A 23,180-nucleotide genomic window follows, 5' to 3' on the forward strand; every position below is an offset into this window, starting at 1 on the left:
GACAGTTTTCTCTCAACTGGGGAGCAGGTAGGTAAGCTTTATTTTCACATATTGTTAGGATGCCACAATATTGTTCAGCAATTGAAACGAACTTCTGGATAGTTTAAACTGAAGAATAAAATCTCACAGCCGCTATCATAAATTAGAGCAGTGGTTCTCAATCTTCCCAAAGTTGCAACCCTTTAATACAGCTCCTCGTGCTGTGGCGACCCCCAACCATAAAATCATTTCATTACCACTTCATAACTGCAATTTTGCTACTATATGAAACATAATGTAGATATTTATGTTTCCCAATGGTCTTAGGGGATTCTTGACTGTTAAAATGTCATTCAGCCCCAAAAATAAGACAACACTTCACATTTAGCTGACGTAAGATGAGCCAGATTGGTGGGTTTATTAAATCCTTTGTAAGAATTCAGAATCTTCCCTAGTTTATCTTAACATGAGTCAAGATTTGAAACATGAACTGAAATGGCCTCCAACTTCTCTTTACTTTGCGGTTGGCAATAAAAATGGTGCCTGAGAATGCCAAGCAGCTATGCTGCACTGATAGCCAGAGATAGTTCGAAAAAGAAAAAAACAAACCTAATTATAAAGGACCAGAATGTGCAAATTAAAAAGCTATGAAGTAATACATAAAACCAAAAGACTCTTTAATCATAGCAGAAACCGCTAAGACAACTTTCAAAAGCACCAGAATGAATTTTTAAAACTTACAACTAATAGATGATGCAATATTGGTCTAATGGATGCAACTGCACGTTCAGAATCCGGTGTGATACATAATACACACGCTTTACAAACTGAATTTTAGCTAATGGTCTGAAATTATTCTTAAAATGATTCACATTGAGCTCATGATAAGCTGCAAAAGAAGTCTCAAGCAGTTCAAAGAGTTAAATAGTGTGAGCAATGCTCCTTGATATGCCACAAGTTCAAAGGGAACATGTTGAGAGCAGGTGACTGTTGTAGTATGAGCGGCTGGGCTGCGTCCCCAGCACCCGGCTGCGCGCATGGCTAGCTTATGCTCCGAAATAACAGCACACAAACTGTATTCATTTAAACACTGCTTGGCCCTTTAGCTCTAGCCCTTACAGGCTAATTCTCACATCCCGATCAACCCATCTCTAATAATCTGTGGGCACCGGTCTTACCGGGAAAGATTCAGCATGTCTAACCTGGTGGCTTGCTTCATCACGTGTGTCTTCCCGGGAGAGAGGAGCATGGCATCTCTCTGAGGTGTCTGCTCCTGAGAGGAGAGCTGTGGAGTCTGAGCTCACTTCCTCTTCCTCCCAGTGTTCTGTTCTGTTTACTCCTCCCACCTATCTCTAACCAATGAGAGCCAAGCAGTTTCTTTTTATTTAACCAATGACCTTCCTCCATGATTATATAAATATAACAAACAATATTAAGAACAAAAGCTTTGCTAAACATTCTATCTCAAGGAGTCCAAATAATGTAGAGAGTAACTACAATTATATAATCTTCAACTCCATCAAAGATCTGAGAAGGGAATAAACACTACTCAACAAACGAGATATATCCAAAATGTGCAACAATTGACAGAGACAACTGACTACCTGGGCAATCACCCAAAGTCTCGTTTGCAACGTTGAGTCAACCAATTTTGGCTAAGGCCTAACATAACTGACATACCATTTTCAAAGGCAAGCAACTTTTCAAAACTATCTTACCCTGTCTTGGCAGGATATGACAGTCCTGTTTTATCCATTGATGCATGCTCTGTATCTTTGTCAGTGGTTGAGGTATGGGCATTTCTTTGCCTCAAGGCCAGTTCTGCCAAATAGAAAGGCTCCAGGTGGAGTGTCTGTGGTGCTCAACATTCTCTCGGGAATAGAGCGGTGTTGCCAGGAGCAATTGTGTCTCACTATCACGAAACTCTGAGTTAGATTAAAGGCCATTTTCTACAGCTCTTTGAAGAGGTCCAAGATTATCTATCTATACTGAGTATAATCTCTATATATCTAGAGAACCTGATTAGTCTAATTATAAATGACAAACTTAGATGACTATTTATCTATATAATTCTCAATATCTATCTAACTTAAAGACTAAGACAATAAACAACTGTGTAACAAATGAGGATAATGACCTCCAAATATAAACACTGTACAAATATACATTGCAAAATGGCAAATATATATCAATACACAAACATTATATAAGTATCTTAATCAGAGGTAGAAATGTACACTGCAATATGGTAAATATATACAATATATATCTCAATACAATATATGTCAATACATAAAAATGTTTTAAACAGACATAGAAACATGCATGCATACAATAGTCAATATAATTTAACTTTGTATCAATATACAAGAATCGATACCAATATATTTGTCTAAAAGCAGTAACTCACAATTATAAATCTATTATCCCATCATTCCCTCTTTTTTTTTTTCAAAATGATCCCTGAGCGTATAAAATTCCTCCCCCAACCTCCCAACCCCTAAATGATGTCCCTAACCCAGGGGTAAACTTTACTGGGAGAGGGGACATTGTCCTCTAGAATTACTTACAGCTGTCATGGGGCAACGTTCTTTCTGGGGGATCCCGTGAAAGTAAAGTGATGGTTAAATTTCAAGATCAATGTCTTTTAAAATTGCAAATAGTCTCTGAGTATTTTGTGCAGGTCTGGCCAGAATGTTGTACAAGATGTGCACCATTTCAGCTAACCAAGTCGGGATCGTCTTGTGCAGCTGGTATCCAAAGCAGGTCTTGTAGTAGTGCTATCAGTATCATGACATCATATCAACCAGGTAGAGTTGTTGTTGTGGGGCCCCATCTTCTTCCTGGAAACTTCAAATATCACTTCAGGAAAAACTCATTGTTCATTGTGAAAAACTTAAACATTAATCATATAGACATATATATATATATTCAATGAAAGGCATGATAGATATATTCAATGAAAAGTATGATAGATATGGAGAAAAGCAAAGATGTTTTCTAAACTCATATGTTTTTCTGTCCCATATCATGGCTCTTGACATGAGACAGAAACTCCAGAAATTCCGGGTTTTTCTCTTATTAACAGGCTTGGAATTGGAGAGGGACTGAGCCAGAGTCCAACTTCAAAACCTGCTCTACGTATTTATAAAGAAATGTTTAATAAGACACACACACACATACACACACACACACACACACACACACACATATATATATATATATATATATATATATATATAAATTAATACTTACAAAATGTGTCCATCCATCAGTAATTAAATATTCAGGGTCCGTTAATTTCTTTGAAGATGAGTATTTTCCTGTGGAGATAAGAAAAGAACCCTGCCTCCAACCTATCTGTATTTCTTACCATAAGTATGCTCGCCATCCTTTATGAAAGAATTGTTATTCAACTATAGTTATTCAACTATACAGTGTGTAAACTGTGCATCCACAAATTCACATGAAACAATCCAGAGTTCAGGAAACTGAAAATGACCAATGAAAGCACTGCATGAAAAATTTAGGGTAGAGCAGAATCAGAACTTGGAAGCTAAAGTATGCATTCATTAGTCTTTTCCGATGGAGGGGCTGGGGAATCAAAGCCTCCTGCCCGCAAGGCAAGAGCTCTACCACTGAGCTATAGCCCTAGCCTCGCTGGGTGCACTCCGTAGCTACAGGAAAATTCAGACGTACACAAAACCAAGGAGGACCAACTTTAACCATTATCAAGATTTGACCACCTTCAATTATTTGGCAGCAAAAATATATATTTTATCCCCAAGTCCTTCAGTATATCTCTCAAAGACATGCCTTCACCAAGTGGCAATGTCATCATCACAAGTAAGTGAATAAGAATTCTCTAGTAATTGTATACTTTGTTTGAATAAGGTTTCCAAACAAGATTCAATTCTTACATTGGTTTATACGTTTGTACATATCTTTTAGTCTACAAATGCTACGCTTTCTTCTTTTTCTCCTTAATAATTACTAGTTGAAGCAGCCTACAGGAGCTAGTGAGATGACTCCATGGGTGAAGACACTTGCTCCCAAACCTGACAGCTTAAGTTTGATTTCCTGGGACTATGTTGGTAAAGGAGAGAACTGATTCCCAAAAGTTGTCATCTGACTTCCATATGTACTATGGCACATATGCAAACAGACAAAACACACGCCTCCACAACGGATGATAGATAGGTAGATGGATGGATAGATTGATACATACACACATACATACATACGTATGTACGTATATACATACACACATATCAATTTTAATTAAAAGAAGAGTACAAAAATATTTCTCTACAAAAAAATTCTTACATCCTAAATTTCATTGATTTTAGTACCCCTGAAAGCATTCAGAGTTTCCTATTTTTCCTATAAACAATTGTTTGTAGTTTAATTGTGGTTCATATTTTTATGAGAACACTTCACAGGCAGTGGCATATACTCCCCACTGTGTCAAAGCAGCAGGCTTTGGCATCATTGAGAAACATGGCCTACCTCCGAATGTCCACTAAGGGCTGCAAAGGTAGGATATCCTATGTATACAGTCTTCGTTAATTAACTAAAATTCTTCCAAACACAGCTTACCATCAACTACTATTTTCCCTAAGGTACAGTTTATACAAGAAAAAGCAAAATAAATGCTACAGTCTCCCAATTTAAAGTTTTTTTTAAGGATACTGAACTAACAGCCTCACATTAAATATAACTATAAAAAATATTTTTATCATTATGAGCTCATGGATTTTAATACATATGACATATTTAATTTTTCAGATTTCATTCTTTTTTGGTGGTTATATTGTCTCACTGTTGGCCAGAGAAAATGGGAGCCTCTAATTAGGCATTAGGATCCCATTGTTGTGGTCCTGTTTGTCTTCGGTAGAGTCTTTGTTATCTATTGTGACAGATGTTCCGGGATCATTTTGTATATTTTCTGCCCCAGATCTGGACCCTGCCAGTCTTTAGCAAGCACTAGTTCTCTTCAGTGGTGTGACAGTGGGAGAAATGCATTTTCTCACAAACAGCTTGGAAAGAAGTTGGTTAGTTAGACGGTAATTTCAAGATGTTAGAAACAGAAACTGTTTCATCAAAGAAGCACAGTGGGTGGGGGGAGAAAGAGAAGGGAAGAAGTGAAGACCTACGACACACTTCCTTGCAAAGACTACTGTGATTATTTTAATGATAATAAGCTTTTAACCAGACTGAGTGGGAATGAAAAGGCAGAAATAAGTGGTGTTGTGAGGGGAAATGCGGAGGACAAAGCTATAACTAGACATTAAAAATCATATCTTAGGTTCAATGCATTGTGCTTCCTGAACTTCCAGAAAACCAGAGTTTAGTTCCCAGCATCTGAGTGCCTACAGCTGCTCTGAGCACGAGACCCTTGAGAGTTCCTGATAGCAGGGCAATGGTTTCTGGTGCGTTTGGCTGGAGCGTGGCTATCCCTATATAAGCTACCCCTGAACACAATAAAGGAGGCATTCCTGGGGCATTCTGGCATCAAGGATGACCCGTGTCTCTGTCTCTTTGTCTCTGTGTGTCTTTGTATGTTTCAATCTCCAGCCCCTTGCCTGGTTCACAAACTATACAGTAGCGCATAGAGCGCAGATGGGCATGGTGTGCCGCAAGTCCCCAGGGACTAGAAGGGGCCTGGCACACACTGAGCATCCAACAAACATCTTCTAAATGGCGATCTAAATAAACACAAACAGTTTCAAAGATGGAAATGAATTCATGAAGGCAGGTGAGTATTTTGTCTATATTAAAATGAGAGAACGAAGAAAAGCAGAGAGGAAAATGACAAGAGAAAAGGAGAGAGAAAGAAGGGAGGGAGACTATAGATCCATCATTTCATAAAGGGAGATGAAAAACTTAGATAAAATAGCATCAAATTTAATTCCAGGATGTATTGTAATAATGTAAAGTATGTCCCAGGAAGGTCGGGAGAGCTTTTAATATAAATATCCAGTGTAACACTCGGTGAAAACAGGACATGAGCATCTCAGTATACAGGAAAAGGTCTGATGAAATTGAACCTTTTCATGAGCAGAGATCATTTATTTCACTGAGATAGAGCATTTGTCAATGCCTAAAATAAACAGTGTACTAAAGGGTGGGGTATTGGAAGAGCGGTAATTTTTTAGTTCAGTTTTGTTTTGTCAAGACAGGGTTTTTCTGTAGCTTTGGAGTCTGTCCTGGAACTAGCTCTTGTAGACCAGGCTGGCCTTGAACTCACAGAGATCTGCCTGCCTCTGCCTTCCACATGCTAGGATTAAAGGTGTTCACCACCACCGCCCAGCTTGGAAGAAGTGTCTTTAAGACAAAAACAAGACAAAATACCTATGTCATTACTTCTATCCACCATGGTCTTGAATACAAGTAACTTAATCCTATGTGCATAGAAGAGAAGAAACGAAGAAGCATCCTCAACAAGAGAATTCAGCGCTACTCAAGGTGTAGCAAGGTGCTCAAGCATTGACCTAGCACTGTAGTAATAAGAGTGGCGGGGGGCTGCGTCCCTGGCACCCCAGCCGCCTGGCTAGCTTATGCCCCGAAATAACAACACACAAACTGTATTCATTTAAACACTGCTTGGCCCTTTAGCTCTAGCCCTTACTGGCTAATTCTGATATCCCGATCAACCCATCTCTAATAATCTGTGAGAACCAGTCTTACCGGGAAGATTCTAGTCTAGTCCATCCTGGGTTGGAGCTTCATGGCGTGTGTCTGCCCGGGAGCGGGGCATGGTGTCTCTCTCAGGCGTCTGCTCCTCGTGTCTCTCTCAGGCGTCTGCTCCCGAGAGGAGAGCTGTGGAGTCTGACCTCACTTCCTCTTCCTCCCAGCATTTTGTTCTGTTTACTCCACCCACAGGGCCAAGCAGTTTCTTTATTGCTTAACCAATGAAATCAACAGATTGATATATGACACTCCCACATCATAGCACACATCAGGTCCTGGGTTTGAATCCCAGCACTGCAAATAAAAAGGGAATTCAGCAAACTCACTGAAGACAAAGTATATGTAGAAAAATCAATAGAGACCCTCTTCAGCATAATTTACTGGAACACATATTAGTACAACAGCTCACCCATACTGTCAAAACATAAAAGTCTATATGAAGAACCTCGGACCAAACAGATATATTTTGTTGGAGAAAAACACCGAAATATTATTGAAGTTCACAAAAGCAGGTCTGAAGGAACAGAGACTGTCTACGATCAGGTGGGAAACATCAATCCCATAAAGACGTCATCTTCCCTAAAGTAATCCATACATTTACTATAATTCTAATCAATGCCTAACCCAACACAGGTCTTATGTAGTTGAAGGCAAGAGGTCTTACTTTGCAGATGGTGGCAATCACTTCCTTAAATGCACAGAAAAACATCAAGATGAACAACATTTGGAGAAGGGGGACGGGACAGGTAGAGGACGGGCCATTGGAGCCAGAGCAGAGGAGAGGCCTTGTACCACGATTTCAGACTTTCTACAAAGTCATGGGCCATCGTAACTAACCACAGTGGGTCCTGGTTCCTTTACAGATGAGATGTTCCAGCTCTGCTGCCGGTTAGCAACATATCCAGGGGCAAGGTCCTCAAACAGCTTTCCTGATGCTGTCTGGAAATTCAGCTTGAAACAAGTACACTGTAGGTATGTTATAGAAACTACAAGAGCCGGGCGGTGGTGGCGCACGCCTTTAATCCCAGCACTTGGGAGGTAGAGGCAGGCGGATCTCTGTGAGTTCGAGACCAGCCTGGTCTACAAGAGCTAGTTCCAGGACAGGCTCCAAAACCACAGAGAAACCCTGTCTCGAAAAAAAAAAAAAAAAAAACAAACAAAAAGAAACTACAAGAAACCCTGATGCAAAGCAATTGATTCAAATGGAGACAGTAAAAACATTTTTTTAAAGAATAGAAATGTATTTGGTCTTAGTTACTAAAAGCAGTAATCAAGGTATAATATGCTGTATTAAAAGTATTAATTAAATCAAGTAGCTACTCCTTTCTTCCTTCTGTTTCTGACGCTGGCTCCCCTTGGAACTCCTCATCTGCCCTTGAATCTAGAGGCTGGAATTGTGTTCTTTGCCTGGCCACTCGCTGCCTAATTTCCAACACACAGAGCTAAGCAAACCCGTCAGTTGTTTGCTGTGAACCTGGCTACAGCCCACACAGGAAGGAGAATGCACAACCGTCCTGACCCGTGACTGTAAGACGTGAGAGAGTGGGGATGTCCAACTTGAATGAGAAACAACCCTTCAACACTGGAATATATCAACATTCTTCAAGCTTGCTTATAGATGGTTCAGCTTGATTCCCCCCCTTGGCTTATTTCCCAGGTGTCCTGTTCTTCTACAGTTAATTTCCCTGATTTCCTGTAACCCAGGCTAGCCTTGAACTCCCAGTCCTCCTGCCTCAGCTTTCCTCCTGCGCCACCATACCAAGGCCAGATATTCAATAGCCACTCAAAAGTAAAAGCACTTTGGAGATATGAACCATATTAAATTATGTATTTTATTAAAATAAATATTTAAATTTGCTATTTTGAGACCAAGTCTCACTCTGTAGCCCAGACAGGCCTCTAACTCATAGCACTCCTCTGTCTCAGTCCCAATTGCTGAGTTAATATGCATGAACCACTACATCCAGATGATTTAATTTTTGAAAAGGAAAATATATTGCAGGAGTACATCTCTTCCTTGCAGGAAAAATCTGTACATTTTCACTGAGTTTCTAGGTCATGGTCTAGTCCATGGAGCCAGCTCCAGGTTTTAGCATTGCCGTTGCCTCCTCTATCTTGAGGCATAATTTTCTTTGTGAGTGCCACAATTATACTAGACAAATGATGACTTTGATACTAAAGGAAGAAAATTAGAAATAATTTCTTTTAATTGTCTGACTTCTCAAACTCATTACATGTGGCACAGATACTTTCAACAGCACAGAAGCAGACCGAGATTTCTAACTCCAAAAGGCTCAGCTCAAAGAGGAGGCAGAGGTCAGACAGGAGGAGGATCAAAACCAACCTCTTTACTGCTTCACCAAGTCCGAGAATTTCTTTTCACAGATCTTTGTCCCCACTGAAGTTAGTGATATGGCTTTTTAAACAGTCCTGACTGGAACATCTGAGTCTCAAAGGACAGCCAGCACCACATACAAGATGCATGATATTCCCACGAGGGTCACAGCCCAAGAACATGCACTGATTGTGCGCAATAAGATGAAATGGACCACAAAGCATACATTCCCTCGAGGAAACGCCAGATGAAGGCAGTTTAAAGGAGGCATAGTAGCCTTCTCTGGAGGGGCAGAATCAATAAAATGTAGACATGATTATGCAAGAATTTATTAGACTGCGGGGTCTGGGTGGTAGCTCAGTTAGGAGAGTACTTGCCGCACGAGCATGGAGACTTGAGTGGATGCTCAGCTCCCACACAAAAATCCCAGGAGCGTTGGCCGATGTCTGTAACTCCAGTGTGGGAGAGGAAGGGAGGAGACAGGTGGATCCCACTCAGCCTTTTTTTAGTCAGTGAGGTCCAGGTTCTGTGAAAGAACTTATGTCAGAAAAAAAAAAAAGGAAAACAATCAAGAAATGCTTGAATTTGACCTCTGGTCTCCACACACATGCACAGCCACCCACAACCATGCCACCCACAACCATGCACACACAGACGTGTATGTACACTACATGTACATACACACACAGCGTGGCTCACACAATGAAAGACTGAATGACCCCATTGTGCTGGTTTATAGGGGTAAGAGTGAAGAGAATCAACGGCTTCTCAGTCCAAGAAACTGAAAGTCTCCAAGCAATAGGAACCAAGAATGCAGCCTGGGTCCAAGCCTGAAGGCCTGCAAGCCCCCTGGAGAGAGGCTACCACAAGTCCATATTCAAAGACTGAAGAATAGGGGCTAGAGAGATGGTTCAGAGGTTCAGAGCACTGGCTAGTCTTCCAGAGGACCTGGGTTCCATTCCCAGTACCCACACGGTAGCTCACAAGCACCTATAATTCCAATTCCAAGGGATCTGCCTCCCTCTGCTGCCTGTGTGGGCACAAGGCATACATGTGGCATGTAACCATACATGCAGAAAAAAATACTTGTATAATAAAATACTAAAACAATCATAAAGTTTAAAAACAAACAAGCAAAAAAGCTGAAGAATCTGGAATCTGATGTCCACTGACCTTGGGAAAAAAAAAAAAAAAAAAAAAGGACCCATTCAAGAATGAATCTTGCCTGTAGCAAGCTTTCCCCTTTTCCCACTTTCTGCTCCATCCAGAACCCAGATTATTTTACTGGCGTTCCTCACATTTGGGATGGTTCTTCACCTATCAGTTCTGGGCTCCACATGCCAGCAATCTCTGGAAACACCCTCACAGACACTCCCAGAAGTGTCTTCCCAATTGCCCAGGTGACTCTCAATGCAGCCTAGTTGAAACCGAGGTTAGCCATCACAGGGCAATCCCCTGAAACTTCTCTAGATCTAAAATGCAGTGAGTTGCTCGAAACTTCACAAGTTGGGTTAGCAAGATGTGGTCAAGGCCCTTGCCACTAAGCCTGGTGACCTGAGTTTGATCACTGAGACCCACTTGGTTGAAAGCAGAAAACCAGTTCCGGCAAGCTTCTCTCTGATTTCCACCCACATGCCATGGCATGGACACATAAAGATGAAAATAAGTTTTAAAAATTTTTACATTCTTCTTACGTTCTCCCATCTCTGTCATAAGAGGAGAACTGGGGTGTTGCTTGACAGACAGAGCTAGCAGCTCACCCGGTGACATTGCTGTCCAGTGGCAAGAACCCTGTTCTCAGGAATCACAAATACCTCAGTCCTCTGGAGACAGAGTGGTCGATTCACGCAGGCCTTGCAACTTCCATTGCTTGTTAACTTTCATCTCAATGTTTAAATTTAATGGACTCCCGAAGTCTGGAAATCAGAACCCTCTGTGGGTTTAAGTTTAAGGCTTCCTGGCAGAAGACGAATCTTTGGGCTCAGTGGCAATTTTAAAGAGAAGTTTAATTGAAGTCTGAAATGTTGCATAAATGGAAGATATAAGTTTTAATTGAAAAATAATTATAACCACTTAATCATTTTTAAATGAGGGCTGTAATTGCAGTCAGTGCACAATGGCCACATACAGACAGTGAGATCCCCGCAATAAAGCAGGGATGGTACAGCTTGATTTGCTAATAGCACTTCCACTTCTCCTCCCTTTTGTCTCAAAGATTAATTCAGGCAAGGGCTATTAGTGCTGTTAATTGGTTCTGCAATTTAGACCTCGTGTCTGTGAATGAATGACTGATGCAGTCGCTCAGCCAATAAATGGGAGCACTTCGTCAATGCTCCCCATTGTCCAGCAGGGCATCATCTTGGCTGCCCAGTTTCCCTCCCACCAGCCATTGGGGACAATAGGCCCAGGGCCTCTTCTAGGTCACAGCTTCAGAAAGGCCTGTGGTCGGGCAACACGATGCCTTTGAAATGAATCCGACTTATTAGATCTAATGGATATTCAACTAGCCTTCTTTCCTGCTCGCCAGGGGAAGATTTTTTTTTAACCCTCCCCTCACTTTATTATGAGGCTATGAAGGAAGAGGGGGTCCAGCTATTATGAAGCTTGGCAAAAGAAAGTAACATTGGCTGGAAGATAAATAGACCCCAGAGCTCAGGGTGAAAACCCCTCCTTCAATTGCTGCAGTGCCTTCTTGGCGTGGGCATCATACCCAGGGAGGCTTTAGAGACTTATCAGGCCCAATGGGAAACCATATGGACTGTATTCCCCTCAAGGACTTGGGAGATAAGTGTGTGCTGAAACATCATCAAACACGAGTCCTGATTGACGACTATAGTCACTGGCCCTCGTTCGCTGGCTGTCACCACTCAGGGAAGGTACGTGGTACCACAAGAAAGCCTCTCCTCTATAACTGCAAACCTCTTAACTGCCGCAGGCAGTCAGGTTGAAACTTTCCTGAGCTTAGATGCTAAGAGTCAACTTCTTGAGAGCTGTGTTGTCCCCCAGGAACAGTCTTAATGCAGGAAAAGCCAAAGAGGATACCGTGTGTCGTGCTCCAAACCCAGCGAGGGGGATGAGGATGCTAAGGGCCTCGGAGCCCAGCTGACACTGGACATGGAAACGCGGACATCCCTCGAATGTTTTGCAGATTGTATATGTGGTCACACATTTGGGTCTTTGCCTGGGAGGTGGGAGGGCTGTACTCAGCTTGGTTCCCATTCACAAATTGACTTCTCCCTTCAAAACAAGAGTTGAAGAACCTCTTCTGTCCCGACAAGAAAACTTACACCATAGAGAAGCTCCACCACTCTGAGGAGAGTAAGTGGGAAGCCACCCACAAAGCAGTTTCCACAAGAAGAAACGACTGGGCACACTTCTCCAGCCATGAGCTCTCAGGCAAGAGAGAATAATCCTGTGTTTAGTAAATAGAGAGGAGGTTGACTCTGTTCACTCCATGACAGAACCTGGAGCATCCCTGGTTCTCTTGAAGAGTAAAGAAAATAGACAAGCATCAGACATGCATTGTCCATGGAGAATTTAAAGGCAATAATCATATTCATGTATAGCTATTATTTTGTGGTCTTTCCATTGCTGGCAATGATAAATATCCCTCCTTAAAGCATCTTTTGTGGTTTCAAGATCTAAATAATTTTTGCAATTGTGCTCAAGTATCAGTAATACATATGTAAGTTTCAAATTGGCACTTTTTTTTTACTCTTTATCTTTGAATAAACATTTTCTATTGAGAAGTTAATTAAGAGTATTCCCAGTTGACCCAAGGCACACAAGTATAACTGGACACATTTGTTTCAGGGATACATGCTGAGGGGTTAGGGTTCACATGTGTTTGCTTTGGGCACAGTTAAATATGCTTGTTCCCGCCTGTCAGCAGGAGGTGGGAAGATCAGCAATGGTGTTGTCATTGTTAAATGAGAATACTACAATCCTGTCACTTTATGAAGCACATGAAGATTTTCTTGTCTTTAAAATTAAAGGAATGCAAACTTTGCTGTAATCATTCACATTTAAAGACATTGGGGCCAGAAAGATGACTCAGAGGTAAGAGCCCTGGCTGCTCTGCAGAGGACCTGGATTCTATTCCCAGCACCTATGTGGCAGCTCACAACCTGTGACCCAATTCCAGGAGATCCAGTGCCCTCTGCTGTCTCCCACAGGTACAAGGAACACAATACATGCAAGCAAAACACTCATATACATACAATAAAGTTAAATATGTAGATAAGTATAGATCTATTGTAGCCAGTGATAATGGCACATGCTTGCAACTCCAGCACTCAAAGGGTAGAAGCAGGCAGATCACAAGTTTGCATAGGCCACATAACAAGACCCTATCTCAAAAACTAACAGTAGGCAGTTGCTGAACTGACATAGCCCAGTGAGGACCATAGCCTGATCACCTGCAACCTCTCACCTTCCCCCAAAGCCATCTACAGAACTACCGCAAGAGGCACACGGCAGCACAGACCCCAACTATAGCCATCTATGCCCCTCCTAAGTCTCAGGAGCCTCTCCAGCAGAACGACCACATGTGGCTCAGCCCAACTTGGCCTGAACAGAGTTCCTCTGCCTCAATTACTCCAGCCCCTCCCCCACCCCAAAAGCCCTCTCCAACTGACCTTCCACAGCAGCCCAGGCTACCATGAACCCCATAAGGCAGACCCCCTACTGTGACCCACCTCTGTCCCTTCCAATCTTCCTCAAAGTACCCATCCCACAGCCCACTTCCAGGGTCTGGCTAGGTTAAGAAACCTAGCAAAAGATATGACCAATAACCCAACCCCATAAGTCCAGATTTCATCAGAAAAACAAAAGCAAAACAATATGCCCCTCAGTAGCCAATCCCATAATAATGGTCCTCAAGGAGAATGACTTAGATAAAATTTGAAATGAAGAATTCAAAATAAAAAACAAAACAGCTATAAACATGTTCAAAGAGTTCAAAGATATGAAAGGGTCATGAAAAAAAAAAACACCTGAATGAATTGAGATGGGATAAATTGATTGAAGCTCATGAAAACACAAACAGTAAGGAAGGCAAATCAAGATATGAAAATAGAATGCAATAAAGAGAAATTCAAACTGAAGTGGAGCCGGAAGTGAACAAATATTACTGATCAAATGAAGCCCTCGCTGGCAGAATGGACCATGTGGAAGACAATCCATCAGGGCCTGAAGACAAGGTAGATGAATGGAATCACTCACACCAAGGAGATGACTGTTCTTTAAAATGCATCAATGAAACATGCAGGATATTTGAGACATCATGTAAAGAGCAAATCTATAGTTTTAGGGTACAGAAGAAGGAGAAGAATCCCAAGACAAAAGCAGACAAAGAGGTTCGAAGAACACCAAACAGTCAGGACCAGAAAATAAAGCCACCATGACATATTACAGTTAAAACACAGGATTAAGAATACTGAAGGCTGCAAGAAAGAAAAGTCAAGTCTTAAAGACAGACTGACTTGAAAACAGCCTTAGAAAAATGTATTCCAAACTCTGAAAGATCACAAGTGCCAACCCAAAAATATTACACCTAGAAAAATCAACCCTTTATAAATGAAGGAGATATTAATATTTTCCTTGATAAAACAAACCAAAGGAATTTATGAACATTAATCAACTCTACAGCACATTCTGGAAAGAATACTCCAGACTGAAGAGAAGGATAAAGACACCAAAGAATACACAGGAAAAAATAATACCAGGACAGTTAGTCAAATAATGCCTAAGAAAACGCACAACACTCTCAAATGACAGAAATTAATGTGCACCTTTCAATAATAACTCTGAATATTAATGGTCTCAATTTCACCAATAAAAAGACACAGACAGGCACGTTGGATTAGAAAACATGATCCATCATTTTGCTGACTACAAGGAATATATTTCACTATCAAAGATCAATGCCACTGAGGTTTGAGAGATGTCTCAATGGTTTAGGGTGGACTCAAGTTTAATCCTCAGCACTTGGGTTAGGAAGCTCACAACTGTCTGTAACAATCCCCCAAAAAATAAATCTTGGAATAAACATAACCAAGGAAATGAAAGACCTTTGTAGTGAAAACTTAGAATCACCAAGGAAAGGAATTCAGGCCAACACCAGAAGATGAAAAAGATCACTCTTTCTCGTGGATTGGAAGAATCAATATTGCAAAAATAACCACTGTACCAAAGCCAATCTATAGGCTCAGTACAATCCCAGTAAAGATTCCAAGGACAATTTTCAGAGACAGAAAAAAAAAATCTCAAAATTTTCCTGAAAACACCAATTAATCCTAGACAAAATGAACATTGTACGAGGTATTGCCACTCCTGATTCCAAGCTGTACTACAGAGTCATAGTAGTAAAAGCAGCCCAGTGGTGGAGCAAAAACAGACACATACATCAACGGAATAGAATAGAGGATCAGATAAAAATCCATGCAGGCGGATCTCTGTGAGTTCGAGGCCAGCCTGGTCTACAAGAGCTAGTTCCAGGACAGGAACCAAAAGCTACGGAGAAACCCTGTCTCGAAAAATAAAAAAAAAAAAAAAAAAAAAAAAAAAAAATCCATGCAATTACAAATACCTGATTTGACAAAAATTCAAAGATATTCTCTAGAGAAAAGACATCAGCTTCAATAAACAGTGCTGGGAAACCTGGATCTCAATATGTAGAAGAATAAAACTAGATCCTGATATATCACCTTGAACAAAGTAATTTTAAAAAGCAACTTCAAATGCATCAAAGATCTCAATATAAGACCTGATGCCCAGAGACTGCCAGAAGAGAAAGTGGGAATTGGAATTTTTTTTTTTTTTCTGATTAGGACACAGGAAAGCAGACCAACAATGAACAAAGGATTACAGTAGAACCAAAATGCTTCTGCACAGCAAAGGAAACTGGTAATTGAGTGAAGAGGTAGCCCACAGAATAGGAGAAAATATTTGCCAGATATATACATGATAGAGTGTTCATAACTAGAATATACAAGAAGCTCAGGAAACTAAACTCCAAGAAAATAAACAATCCAATTATAAAATGGCTTATGTAACTAAATAGAGTTCTCCAAAGGGGGACACAAAAGGTCAGGAAACACGTTTTTAAAAGGCTCAACATCCTTAACCATCAGGGCAATGCAGATTTAAACTATTTTTTAGATTCCTGCATTTGTTCACCATCTCTTGTTCTTACACTCCTCTGTCTCCTTTTTGGTTGATGATCCCTACGTCTTGGGAGGTGGGGGTACAGCCTCGATGACCCATTTAGGGCTGAGAATTCCACAGGCTCTTATTGTCTTGGTCAGTTGTGGGTCTCTGTGTTAGCCACCATCAACCGCAAACAGACGCCTCTGTGACGAGGGCTGAGAGACGCACTAATCAAGGTATAACAGTAGGTCACTAGCAGTCAGTTTCAAATGGTGTTCGCAGGTATGACCACATGCACAGGATCCATGCAAGACCAAGCCAGATCAAATCACAGCATGGAGAGAGAAGATAGATGTAAAGTCCCACCCCCCCCCCAACAGAGACCTATCGGCAACCGAAAGCGGCTGGGAGGAGAAAGTCAGTTTTCTTTAAAAACCACTGTTACCATAGATCAACAACAACACTCTCGTGAAAGGCCACACATTCATGAATGTAAGGGCAGCACAAGTTGTACGTCCTAGGAGACAGAATAAAAGAGTATACAGAGTTAGAGAGGGTGGGAGGGAGGGACATGGATGTGGGAAGAGTTGGGGAGAGGATCAATATGATCAAAACTCATTAGATGATATTATTAGAGAACTAATAAAAAGAATGTAATATTGTAAAAATCCAAAAAGTATTTTAAAATGATCATTGTAAGTATTCGTTTTATGCATACTTTGGGGGTAACTACTTCTGCCTACCCATTTGACATTAATTTTACCTTTAAAAAGTATTAAATACAATCTTGAAATGGATTTATTATTCTGATTAGAACTTTACTTAATAACATGAGTAAGAAAGTCAAAAGAGAAGAAATAAAAATGTTTACTAAGGCAGGAAGCCATGTTCAGCAGACAAATCAAGAGCTTCAAGTTGGGGAGGAGGGACATCACTTCAACTGCTTGTTCCTGAAGTGATTTAAAAAATAATAATAATAATAAAAACTGAAAACCTTTAGTTTTCAAGTGAATGAGAAAAGTATCCTTTTAAATCCAAATTTATTTTATGTTCATATCAAATATTCCACCTCAAAGAGTTTATCATAAGAAAATAATGAAACTATTGAGAAATAATTGATGTTCTAAGATATCTGTATCATTATCATTCACAACAGAAAATATTAAAGACATACATTGATACCCTGCTAATTAAATTAAGTTTAAAATGCAACCAAACATAAAGATAATATTAAGCTTTTTGAAAGTTTGAGGTGAATGTATAATAAAAATTTAAAATTATGCCATGACTTCCTAAGTAAAAAAATAAAAAGGTATAAGATATTCAACATATTGAATAGATGCTGTTGTTGACATAATAAAAATGCAGTCAGGGACTGGGAAGATGGCTCAGTCTATAAAGGGCTGGATCCTCAGCATCCATGTATATGCCTGAACCCAGCAGTGTGTGCCTGCAATCCCAGCACTGGGTGGTCAGAGACAGAAAAATCCCTGAGGTTTGCTGGACCAGCCAAATCTATGAACTCCAGGTTCAGTGAGAGACAATATCTCCAAAAATCAGATGGAGAGTTGATTGAAGAAGTGTTGACCTCTGGCTTCCATGTGCCAGAAACATACATGTACATACATGTGCCAGGAACATCCATGTACATACAGGAGCATGTACACGCGTGCACAGATGCAATTTTAATCTTTGCTTCTTGTTGGCGTTTTAGAATTTGAGCAGAGGGTGTTCATTTCTTCACCAGCTGAAAGTGAACACAGAAGCTTCAGGATTTCCTCACTCTCTGGGCTTGCCCGACAACCCTGCAGTCACTTTGCGCTACAATTACCACCTCAGGTAAAAACAAACAGAATGGGTCTGCTGAGACGGCTCAGCTAAAAGCACTTGTCACAATCCTTGGGACCCACGCGGTGGAAGGAAAGCCTGGAGTCCAGCAAATTATCCCTGTGACTTCCACAAGTGCAGCATGGTACACGGGGGGAAAACTTTCAACCAGAATGCTTTATGAGATAATTAAAATTCCAGATCTGATTGGGTCAATCTCTAGGTCAGTTTGGTGTTTGTCTTTTGCCTTTGTTTTGCACTGCTGGCCCTTGGTGGACCAGCTGCTTTAAGCACAGTTGTTCGCATGTGTGTCTCCTTTAACAAATGGAGTAAATGAGGCTCAGAAAGGTTAAACAGCAAAGTAAGACACGGAACCCAGGACCCGGAATCCAACTCCCCTGTATACTTCTTCTGCCTTTGATTCCCACTCAACACTCGGGAATATCCGCTAAATTTTCAAACTCTAATTCATAATCCTTGGGCGCACCCCCATCTTAAATTGAGTCCAGGCCTAAAGGTTTGGGAACTCACACGTGAGGCTGTCGGTTGCCCCCACCGCCTTTGTAGGGCGGGAGACCTGAACTGTGATTTGGTAGCTCGGTTCCTGGACCTCGCCCTCGGTACCGTGTCACCCGCTGCCCTTCCTGGGCGCAGCTGCGAGGCGGGCGTTGTTTCTACACTGCTGAAAAAGCTCCAAGCAGCCTCGTGGTGAGCAAAGCAGGCTGGACTGGCAGACTCCGGGCTCCTCTGACTACCCTCCCATTGGGGGTAAGGGAATGACCGTAGGAAGCGGGAGGGGACAATTAAGATACTGCCAACAGGAAGAACCAACAAAGAACTCCAGAGTGACCCAAACTGGAAAACCCCTGCTGGGAAGGCGAGAGCGAGTTTCCTGAGCCCGGGGCTAGCCAGGGCCTTGAGACCTGAAGGCTTTACTCCGAGCTGCCGGCTCCCTCTGGTGGTGGCTGCCACCGCCGGAATGCGCGCCTCCTGGCGCCTTGGGAGGTTGGAGACTGAATTGGAATCCCCTAAGGACCTAAGGGCTTTAAAAACAAGCTCTGAGCTATAGACCACTCACTGCACTCCAAATAACTTGGAGTGAACTGGATCTCTGTTGTCCAATACTGCCACCAGCAGCCAGGAACAGCTATCAACGACTAAAGAAAAATGAAATTTAAAAAAAAAATCTGAGAAAATGGATGGGTTTAGAATATATTAAACCCGACATCAGACATCTCAGAAAAAAAAAAATCATGTGTTCTCTGACATATGCAAAACCGAGCCGAGTGTGTGTTTGTTGTGTGTTTGCACGTGTGTATAATATGTATGTGTAAAAATGTACATGTAGGTACAGGATAACATGAGGAAAAGAGACCAAGGAAAGCTAAATATAAGGGAATTGGGCAGAACTGAACTCGCTTAATAGACATGAGCTTATGTCTATAAAGCTAAATGTTTTCCTGGTTCTAATTCTGCCATGGATTGCATTTGCCTGTTTTGGTGGAGATTAAGTGCAGAAATTTAACAAGAAGCTTCACAGCTCCCATTTTCCTTCTCAATCCTAACTGTATATAGGGTTGTTAAATTGTGTGGTCTTTGAGTCTGGTCAATTTTGATAGTGATGTTTTTGTTTATTTTCAAGGATTTTTTTCTGAACAATAAAGTAGGAAAAATGAACATTCTAATTGCAATGGAAATGCAGAATAGAATACCCACTGGATTTCAAACCCATAGGACTAGAAAAGAATTTCTATGTGGATTATATGTTGAAAGTTTTTTTAATGATAGATTCAATAAGTGGCATTATTTAATTTGCTTCTTCCTTTTTTACCTCTTAAAATACAGTTGAGTTACATATGTAGTTCATATCTGCTGCTTAAATCATATGTAAGGCTGCCATGCTTAACAAATAAGAACACTGGGTGCCCCATTAAATATGAATTTCCAGTAGACACAAAATTTCTTAGTATATCTAATAAGTGTTTAAGTATAAATATGTTCCATTCTGAAGTTTGGATTATGCTTATAATAAAACTCATTATCTGGACTTTGGCCACTTTTGTTCCTATGTCTCAGACAGCACCAGTTCGACCGTTGCTACTCAGAACATAGGTTTCACCTGGGAATTTGTCTGAAATGCATGCAGGCTCTCCAGCCTTGTGGAGCTGCTGAACTAGGTTCTAGAGGCTAACAAACTTCCATGCCTAGAGGCATTGGCTGGATGGTCACCAGCTAAGTAGAGGCAGGAAGCAGATGAAAGATGGGGTCCTCGTGACAACACTAAATGCCAGGCTCTGAACCTACTCCTGTATCTAATAATTCCCAAATATCAAGGTTGATTATGAATTGAATTATGTATGAACTTATGAGTGAGTGGATAGATAAGTAAATTCAAGAACAAATTGAGGGTGGTGGAGAGTTAAAAATAGCTTTTTAAATCTGATTTTAGTTGTTGTTATGGGGGCGTATGTGTGTACAAGTGCACACATGTCAGGGCACCTGTGAAGGTCAGAGGATGTCTTTGGAGGATGAGTTCTCTCCTTCTGGGATAGACTTCTGTCGTCAGCAAGTGCTTTGACCCACTGCACCAGCTCACCAGCCTGAGAACGATGCTCTTTTGAATGGAGCAAATTCTGAAGTACACAAGCACCAGCAGAAGAGGCAGAAGGCTCAGAAAGAAACAACCGTAAACAAGTCACTTAGCATGAATGGAAGGTAGGAATGTCCTGTTTGTCTGAGCTTCATCCTATCACCACAGAGACTTGAGCCCCTCAGGGACCCTCTCTCCTGCGTCACTACTTCTCTTCTGGTTGCTCATCTGCAATTACACATGCTAACCATGTCCCTCTGCTCCCTCTCCCAATTTCCCCCCAACTCCATGCTCTTCACTACCATGGTTCTATTTCTCATCTGCCCTTTCTTGAACAAATTTAAGACAAGTCTCTACTGTAAGTTCCCCCTTCTCATGTCCTACACACTCCTTCTCTCTGTGTTCCAGCATCCTTCCCTAACATTTGTACTAAAAACATCCTTGGGAAAGGCACTAGTGAGCTCCCTTGTCAATCAACCCACAAGACACTCCTCAGTCCTCCATCTGCTTAGCCTCTAGCAGCACAAGACAGTGTTCCATCCCTCCTCTTCCTCCTCCTCCTCCTTCCCAAAGCACCCCCCTTTTTGCCTTCTGTGACCCTACAGCCACAACTTCTTTTCCACCTCTCTACTCAACCCTTCCCAATCTTTTTGCTGATGCTCCTTGCCCTACCTGCCCTCTATGGGTTGAGAGCATTCCAAAGACAGGATCTGAGCCCTCTGTAGAACCAATTTTACATCTCTTCCTGGGTCACTTCATTATTCTAATGATCCTCTTCAGGTGTTCATATGCTGAGGACTCAGAAGCCTATGCCTCCAGATCCCTTCAACTAACCAGGGAACTCCTACACACACACACACACACACACACCTGCCACAGTCTCCTCAGACACCACTGCTAGATGCCAGGGATCTGTGCTAACATCTTCTCTCTTGCCCTTCGGTCCTAGTTGGCATTAACCATCAACTGACACGCCAAATCACCTGAAAAGGGAGTCTACTTGAGCAATTGTTTTGATCAGGTTGGCCCGTGGGCATGTCTATAAAAGGTTGTCTTGATTGTTAACTGATAAAGAAGAACCGATCCCAGTGTGGGCAGCACCATTCCCTAGGCAGGTGGCCCTTGACTGTATCAGAAAGCCAGCTAGACATGAGCCTGAAGAAGCGAGGCAGCAAAGAGCCTTCCCTGTGGTTTCTGCCAGACTTCCTTGGCTGAGTCCCTCAGTCAGAGATGATGTCATATGAACGAGTAAGTGGGATTGGCTCACATCTCAGGCACTAGCTTTCGACTTCCACCCTTCAATATTTCAAAATGTACAAGTTCTAGTTTTTCCAGAACCAATGCTGTACATAAAAATCAAACTCTGAAGACAACCTAAATATCCAAGTGGAAGAGGCAGCAAACAAACTTGATGGTGCCACAGAACAAATTGTTGGAAGCATGCGCTGGCAATGAGGTCTCAGTGGAAGAAATACATTTCCCGAATACCAAGTTATATTGGAAAAAGCATGATTGAAAACTATCCATGCAGTTCAATTCCAGCTGTATTAAAATGTATACAATATGAAGAAAAGAAGATTGGCGGTAAATAAAGACAAATTGTCAGGAGTGGTAACTCCTAAAGGGAGGGTTGTATTTTATTTTCTGTGCTTTTGTGATTTAGGAATTTGAGGAGGGGGGAGATTTTATTTATTTTTCATTTTAGTTTTATAGTAGTTTTAGGTTCACGTTGAAATTGAGTAGAATGAATGAGACTTCCCATACGTAACTTATCCCCATACCCACCCATTGCAGAGACTTCCCTGTCGTCCATGTCCCCACCAGATGGTGTTTTCTCTCACAAGCCTGCGTTGACGCACCATCATGCAGAGTCCACAGGATTCAGAGTCGTGCCTTCTGGAGTTTAGACAAATATTTAGCAGCCGGTGTCTACCACTACAGCACATCGTATGAATCACTACCATGCCCCAAAAGTCCTCTGGGCCCCACCTGGCCATCCTTGCTTGGATATTGGAAAACTTTTTCATTTTTTCTCTATTTTTTCAGTGTCTGTATGACTTTTCTGATAAGAAAAAATAAATATGCTATTTAAAGAAAACCTTTATGATATAAAATCAGATTGTATTCTTAGTCTCCCCCACAACTCAGAAACGCTTTGTGTAAATTTGTAACTCCCCTGAATGAAAGCACCCCAAAGTGAGCATGCACATCGTGTATTGAATACTGGGAGGTGGCAGGAAGCCAAGCAGGTCTACTGCTAGTCAAACAGAAACCAGCCTTCCCACCTTGTTTGCTCTCGCCTGACTCTGCTCCCGATTCCTGAGAGCAGGAAACAGTCCTGTGCTTCCTGATACTCATGGTTGCTATGATAAGGCATGCGAGGTGCTGGGTGCTAGTAGGTAAACCGGGACATAGGTGGTCATCATCCCGACTTCTCCCAGAGGCATTCTCCTGTTACCTTACTGGCGTGACCGGGTTGATTTGTTGCATACGTTATCTAATGATAATTTAACTTTATACTTAAAAGCTGACTTTATTTCAATTAATTGAAAGTCAGAGGCAAATCCTGTTTCTCAGTTCATGTCCACAACATCTCAGCTTGAGAAA

The sequence above is a fragment of the Microtus oregoni genome, unplaced genomic scaffold, assembly GCF_018167655.1.
Source record: "Microtus oregoni isolate MIOR12 unplaced genomic scaffold, Mior012 000028F_ref0000031, whole genome shotgun sequence".
In the NCBI taxonomy this organism is placed as follows: Eukaryota; Metazoa; Chordata; class Mammalia; order Rodentia; family Cricetidae; genus Microtus; species Microtus oregoni.